This window comes from Arachis ipaensis, chromosome B1 (genome assembly GCF_059453495.1).
Source record: "Arachis ipaensis isolate K30076 ecotype BB chromosome B1, ASM5945349v1, whole genome shotgun sequence".
In the NCBI taxonomy this organism is placed as follows: domain Eukaryota; kingdom Viridiplantae; phylum Streptophyta; class Magnoliopsida; order Fabales; family Fabaceae; genus Arachis; species Arachis ipaensis.
The window spans coordinates 142,246,615-142,254,901 of NC_142436.1; the positions used below are offsets into that span (position 1 = coordinate 142,246,615).

The 8,287-nt window shown below is 34.7% G+C and overlaps 1 pseudogene; it reads left to right on the forward strand.

The window, feature by feature from the left end:
• Positions 1-284: 284 nt before the first annotated feature.
• On the forward strand, positions 285-1,893 carry LOC107613560 (protein-tyrosine-phosphatase MKP1 pseudogene; annotated as a pseudogene).
• Positions 1,894-8,287: the final 6,394 nt, after the last annotated feature.

Below are 8,287 nucleotides of genomic sequence, written 5' to 3' on the forward strand. Positions count from 1 at the left end.
TAGGTCCCTGACTTTTTTTTTCGCGGACATTTTCATCTTCAAGGATTGGAAAATACATTCATGTCCCTGACTCTTCCAAAACGCGGACAAATTGACCCCTCCGTTAAACTGACTCCGTTAGACTCAACGGAAAACGTTGACATGGCTCCCGTTGCATGTAGCTTTTCAAAACAGGACATATTAGTTCTCTCACACCAAAACGTGTAGCTTTTCAAAACAGGACATATTAGTCCTCCCAACTCAAAACGACGTCATTTCACCCAAACCCCCAATCTTTCACATTTATGAGCCATAATCCTTCCACAGATCAGCCACCTCCAACTCCAACCACCTCATGTGCCCCTGACTCCCTCTTCCACCACCACCTACGCTGCCCCTCCTCTCCTTGCCCTATTTTCCTCCCTCTCTACCTCTGTCATTTTCTTCTTCCTTCGTCCTTTTTCCCTTCCATTCTTCTTCCTCGGCCCCTGCTTCCATCACCGCCGCACAGCCGCGCTTCCGTCAGCCACCATCAACGCCGGCGACCTCCTCCTTCCTCTCGCACTAGCACCGCTTCCAGCAATAACCCATCCGGTGAGGCGGATCCAAATTCTTGCGGCGGAGACACTGTCACCGGCCAGAATCGCAAGTTCTGTCCGCCGCCACTTACGCCGCGATTGCAACAGAGTTCCAAGTCCCGGTCGAGCCTGCCGCCCCTCCAGCCGCTTTTGATAGCCCGGCGGAGCCTCGATGAGTGGCCGCAAGCGAGATCAGATGACATTGGGGAGTGGTTGCCCCCACAGCCGCCGTTGACCCTCGGTGGCGGCATGAGAGGTAATCCTGGTGAAAGATTGAATCTTGATCTCTCCTCAATTCAGATGAACAATAATAGGAATTGCAATAATGGCAGTAATAGTAGTGGTAATAATAATAGTTGTAACAATAATGGTGTTAGTAGACTCTTGAAGAGGGATAGAATTGTATTTTTTGATAAGGAGTGTTCAAAGGTTGCTGAACATGTTTACCTTGGTGGTGATGCTGTTGCTAAGAATAGGGATATATTGAAACAGAATGGGATCACTCATATCTTGAACTGTGTTGGTTTTGTGTGCTCCGAATATTTTAAGGCTGATTTTGTGTATAGAACATTGTGGCTTCAGGATAGTCCTTCAGAGGATATTACTAGTATCTTATATGATGTGTTTGATTACTTTGAGGATGTTAGGAAACAAGGTGGTAGGGTGTTTGTGCACTGTTGTCAAGGTGTGTCTAGGTCTACTTCGTTGGTGATTGCATACCTCATGTGGAGGGAAGAACAGAGCTTTGATGATGCTTTTCAGTTGGTGAAGGCTGTAAGGGGTATTGTCGATCTAAATATGGGGTTTGTTTGCCAGTTGTTGCAGTGCCAGAAGAGGGTGCATGCAGTTCCTCTTAGTCCTACCTCTTTGCTTAGGATGTATAGGATGACTCCACACTCGCCTTATGATCCTTTGCATCTCATCCCCAAAATGTTAACGGATCCTTCGTCTTCCGTATTGGACTCCAGGGGAGCTTTTTTTGTACATATTCCCACTGCAATATTTGTTTGGTGATTAGAGGAAAGTGGGCTGCTATGATGTTGATTATGAAGTTTTCCAAAAAGCTATTGTTGGAGGTTTTGTGCCACCATTTCCATCATCAGAGGATGAACATGAAACCCATCTTCCTGCAAGAGAGAGTAGTTGGAGTGCCTTAAGGCGTAAAGTTTCCTCTTCTCATATGAAGGAGATTGTCACAGCCCATAAGTCATCCCTCCCAAGGGTTTATTCCGATTCCATGTTGTGTATTCATTCAACAAAAACTTCATCTCCATCCTCATCATCTATATCATCATCTTCGCCCTCGTATCATCATCTAATGGGAGTAAGGGAGTGAGAAAGGGAAGAAGACGCGAAAAGAGAGGAAGGAGGAAGTCGCCGGCATTGATGGTGGCTGACAGAGGCGCCGCTATGCGGCAGTGATGGAGGCAGGGGCCAAGGAAGAAGAATGGAAGGGAAAAAGAACGAAGGAAGAAGAAAAGGCAGAGAAATTCGAAACAGGATTGGGGGAGGTTACAAAAATGGCATCGTTTTTGTCTCCAAAAACTTATATGTCCGGTTACGAAATGCTCCAGGCCTCCGTTACGGCCACCTCAGCGCCACCTCTGCCAGCTCATCCTTTTCCGTTCAGTGCAAACGGCTGAATTCAATGGAAGGACATAAATGTCCACGTTTTTCAGGAGTCAGGAACTTGAATGTATTTTCCATTTCTTGAGGACGAAAATGTCCGCAAAAAAAAAAGGTCAGGGACGAAAATGTCCTTTATTCTTATTTTTATTTTGGAGTGCCGTACACAATTTGCTAAAATATAGTGGCTTTTGTTTAAATTTCCTTGGTATAGGAGCCATTATGCTAAAAGAGAAACTGTAGAAGATATCAAATGAATTATCAGCTCCAAGCACAATCAAATGGCAAAAAAAAATAGAAAATATATGACTAAAATTTTTTTCATTTTTATCACATTTTGTTTCGGCACATACTTTTTTTTTTAATTTTTTTTGAGTAGTTGAGACTTAATGGTTAATAAATAAATATTTTTTAGTTTAATTGATAATATTTTTATAAATAGAATAATTTTTGTATTATATAAAAATAACAACTTTAATATATATTTTTTATTTTTTTAATTCTATTTTTATTTTTTTGTTATGGTATCAAAACACTTAGAACTTTGTTAATATCCATTAATAGTGAAAACTCTTTTTTGAAGTAAAAGAGCTCAACACAATAAAATGAAGCAATAAAATAGAAAAAAATTTAACAGCAAGTATAACAATTTAACACATGGTCATTCCCGGCATTACATCAACAACCGTTAGGATCAATTCTAATCCACTCTTTGTAATTCATAAGCGACCTATTGATAATTTCCGTTATTCCTACTTCTTAACTTCTAAAAATTTTGTTATTCTTTTTCATCCATATATGCCAAAACCCAATAACAAAGCTCTCGCAATAGATGACAACACTTTAAATCCTTCTCAAAATCCAAACCGTCCTTACTATATACATCCAAGCCAGAGTCCTACATCAATTCTTATTTTTTCAGTATGGCTTTTGACAGGTTCAATTTCAGCTTCTCCTGCAAATGATCCCCTCTCTTCATCTTGGGAAAGATGCAATAACCTAATACTTTTTTGGTTCTTTCACTCAATATCTCCCTCAATCACACAAAGTGTTATCTATCTTACCTCTCCTTCATCTGTTTGGCAAGATCTCCACAATCGTTTTTCTCAAGTAATACCACAGGAGTTGGTTATCATTCCCATGAGCATTAACGGATTAAGTAAGCAATAGTCAATTAATTATTCTAGTCAGACAATCAAAATTTAGTTTTTAGAAAGCTTTAACATAAACAGTAAAATAGGCAAAAGTAAACAGTGAATACTAAAAAGATGATATGATTAAAAGAGTTAAGATTTTAGAGATGTCGAGACTTAACCAATATTTTTCACTTTCCACATTGATCATGCAAAGATACATCTATGGCAAATCATTAATAATCAAACATCAATCTCTTGATAATTTGATTTCTCTTTAACCTAATTAATCGTTAATTTCTTAGTCAATTATTTAAGAAAGCATAAAGTATCGTTTTTGTCTCCAACGTTTGGGGTAAGTCCTAAACTTGTAAATCGTCCTATTTAAATCCCAATGTTTTAAAATTGGCTCAATGTTGTCCTACCGTTAGAGATCCGTTAACAGAATTGACGGCCGGATAAAATTGAGACGATTTTGAAACGTTAGGGACTTAAATAGGACGAAAACGTTGGGGACAAAAATGATTCATAGAAATAAATTTTAATTTTATCTTTCAATAATATTAATTTTTTACGGTACATAATTATTCAATTATTTTTTAATCACGTCTAAGTAAATTACAGTTAATCACATTACTTTCATTCTAAATAAATTTATTTTTTTTAATAATTTTACTCTTCAAAATTTTTACTCATCATGAAATATTTGTAGAATGACTAGTACATAAACTTGCAAAAAAGAAAAAAAAATGATACACATACAATAAAGTATAAAGTATACCTTTTGTCTCTAATGTATCGAAATTCTTTACCGTTTAATTTAGTTAAAATTTATTTCTAATTTTATTCTTCAATAATATCAAATTTTTGCGGTAGCTAATTATTCAATTATTATTTTATTTTATTTTTAATCACAGTATTTTTTCTAAGTGAATTTATTTTTTATTAAGAGCAAAATAAAAAAATAAACAACAATGCTAGGGAACCAAGAGGGTATCAGCCAAATGCCTCTGGGTGAATCTAAAACCTCTACATGGATGGTGCTTATGCTAGGCATTAGAATGTTTCTTTTCTTTGTAAATTAGATGGTTCTGAATCTATTTTTTGAATTACAAATAAGTCAACATATATTGATGTTTCTTCTGCTAAGTATCAGAATATTTCTTTTTCATACTAAATGGATGTTCTTTTATATATTTTTTGAATGTTTTTGTATGGCAAATGTGAATATCTTTATTTTTTTTAAAATTTCATAGTTTTTTTTAAATCCTTTAAATATAAAATATAACTCAATATTTCTTTTGTTAAGCATTAGGATGTTTTTTTTTTCATATTAAATAAATATTTTTTTTATATTTCTGTAATTGTTCAAGAACAACTCGTGTTCCACCACTCCTTCCTTATCCTTGAAGCTGAACCAAGTGCAAGGTAAAGACCGATTGGATGCGATGAAATCGCGATTTGACCGATTCGAAGACTTGTGCCTATAAAAACCTTCATCTCCTTCGTTCTTTCCTTTCCAAAGTTTGATGAAAGCTTCTTCTTTGAATTCGAATCTGAACCCGAGTTTTTTGACTTGGAACGAACAATGGCCGTTCCTGATTGTGATTATGCTTCTTTCAAGGTGAAGGACCTTCCAGATCTGATTCTGTTTTGTCGATCAGGTGAAATCTACACACTATTTCTCAGTGTGTGCCAGAAAGCCTCCTTAGTTGATGGTATCATAGTGAATACCTTCAATGATTTGGAACCAGAGGCCATGAGAGCTTTACACAAGGGTTCTCATCCTTCTTGTTCTATTTTTCCGGTTGGACCCATCGTTGCTCAACCCAACCAAAATCAAGATGAGAAGATTCATGAATGTGTTGCATGGTTGAACCATCAGCCATCGAAATCTATGTTATATATATGTTTCGAGAGTGGTAGAACACTCTCTCAGGAGCAAGTGAATGAGATAGCATTTGGATTGGAATTGAGTGGACAAAAATTCTTGTGGATATTTTTAGAGGTAGGTAGGTTAATGTGGAAGAAAAGAGTAAGGTTTTTATAAGCTTTGATTAGGTTTACTTAATGAGTTTGAAATTTTTTAAATTTTGAATTTAAAATTTTAAAATTAATTATTAATAATTATAATTAATTGAGTTGTTCACTTTTTGGCTGATTAGACACTTGGTTCCTATACTTTTTCAAAAATAAATTAAATAATTATTTGATGTAAATAAATTAGAATTATTATAGAAAAAATTAAAATTTATTAAAAATTAAAATTATTGAAATTATTAAAAAAAAAGATTTTTTTAACTTTTTAATAAATTTTAAGAGTAAACTACCATTTGTACCTACAAAAGTTGAAAACGCTGACATATCTACCCATAGAAAAAAGAAATTACCATTTGTACCCATAAAACATGAGTTTCGCACAACAAAAATATCCAAACACTAAAAAATTATCTAAAAACCCCAAAATACCCTTATCATTACCACTGCTACCATCATCTCCCATCTCTCTCTTCGCATCACATGAACACTCTCCGATCTAACCTCCATTTCTCTGCCACAAACCACCTCTGCCACAAACCACCTCATTGCCACTCCTTTATCACCATAACCTTCACCTTTGGAGGAATCAAAATCAACCCAGAGAGAAATTTGAAATGGATGACGATGGGTGAGAGTCAAAATTGGATCTTGGTTTCAGCTGAATCTGAAGCTGTTTGAGGGAACAAAACATTGAAAAGGGTGTCATGGAGAAAGCTAATAGAAATAGGGCGAAAAAGAACACAGATCCAAGGTGAGAAGAGAGTGAGGAGAGAGGATCAAATCTGAACAATCAAATACAGAAGTCTCATGTATTTGGATTTCCTTTTTCTGGGAGAAAAGAAAAATGGTAAAAGAGATAGAAAGAGAGAGAGAGAGCTCACCGCGATTTTGGTTCGCAAAGGGGACCGCGGTGGCGGCGGCTGGCGCGGTGGCCCGTCAGGGGCACTGGTTCGGTGATGAGGAGAAGGTAGCCCCGGTAGGTGAGGGTGGTCGGCGGTGAAAAGAGGAGAAGGGGGCACTGTGGCTCTAGGGTTGCTAGCGGCGGCGAAGCAGGGGCGGGGTGGGTGCGAAGGTCCTCTGGTCGGCAAGACCGAGACAGGAAAGTAGAGAAGGAGGGGTGGTCACTGACAAGGGTCTCTGACGCGGTAGGCTCTGGTTTGAAGCCGATGGTGATGGTGGCAAGGAGAAGCTGGTGCGGTGCTCCTGGGATGGCGGAGGTCCGCGATGTTGCTAGCGGAGAAGGGTGAACGATGATGAGGAGGGTGAGACGGTGGTTTGTGGTTGATGCTGGGATTGGGTGGCTGTGAACATTGAGAGAGAGAGGAGGGAGGATGAGGAGGGTGAGACGGTGGTTTGTGGTTGATGCTGGGATTGGGTGGCTGTGAACATTGAGAGAGAGAGGAGGGAGATGATAGTGTGGAGAGAAGGGTAATTTAGGGATTTTAGATAATTTTTTAGGGTTTGGATAATTTTGCCTGTAAAAATAATTTTTTATGGGTACAAATGGTAATTTCTTTTTTTTATGGGTAGATATATCAGCGTTTTCAACTTTCGTGGGTACAAATGGTAGTTTACTCAAAATTTAATCTTTTCTTCAATAATTTAATCTGTATATAAACTATTTCAATTACCCGTGTATTATTATTAATTCAATCAATTATTTCAACTAATTAATTCAATCAATTATTTCTTAATTTATTTTTTTGAATTCAATAAATCAAATAAAATCGATTATACTAATTGATTTGATTAATTCTTAAAAATATTTTTATTTTATTTATTTAAATACATGAGTTATAACTAATTAGTTATTTAATTTTATTAGGATAAATATCAAGTTCTATTCCTAATATAAAATATACAAAATTTTATTCCTTCCATTTTTGTTTTACCACTATAAAAGATCATATATGCTAGAAAAAAAATATCATTTGTTTACCAATTCCTCCTTCATTGGGTAGTTTTTACAACAATTCTTTTTCTTCCTATGAGGCGTCGTCGCAAGAAGGCAACTATGTGGACACAAACCACCACACACTCTCCAACTCCCGTGCTCATCATTCAAAGCAATATATGATATGTTATCCATGAGACATTTATAAACCATGGTGTTATCATGTATGCATAAATAAAAAAATTTCGTATTTAAACTTAAATCATTTATCTGTTTGTGTGGTATATTGTGGTGTAAAATTACTTTTAATTTGTGTTGTACAATGATATTATGGTCTAATTTAAGTTTTTACTTTAGAACTGTGTTATGATTTTATTTCATCATTTTCTCTTAGATATCAAGTTGACGTATTTTTATTTATTATTATTGAAATGGATGTAATATGAAATTCATAAAAAAAAAAAAACTCACACTGAATTTATTTTATTGTAGTCTTCTATCTCTTCTATTTCATTTTGTTTTCTTCTTATTCATTTTATTTTTTTTAAATATCATATAATTTATTATAATTTATACTAATTAATTAATTATAATTCATTATATCAATTAGTTTGATTTATTAATTTATAAATATGCATGATAAAATAGATCATTTGTTACTTATAACGTTAATTCTTCTAAAATCTAAATATGAATAATTATATTTTTACTTTTTGTTATGAACAAAATATTATTAATAATTAACCACTCATACTTTTTAATCAAAGTATTTGGATAATTTTTATATTTACTAATATTAATTGTTGATTATTTTTCGTAAATAAATTGTATTATAATTTTATGTTAGTTCATAATTGATTAACGATTGATGTTCATGAAGCTATGTTACTCTAAATTTTATATTTTAGAAATATTTTATTTAAATGTAATTTTTTAAAATAAAAAATATATAATTTTTAATAATATCATATTTTTACTTTTTTTTTTAATTATTCTAAATGAATATTTTATCGAATACTAATTAAAGTCATCCTTCC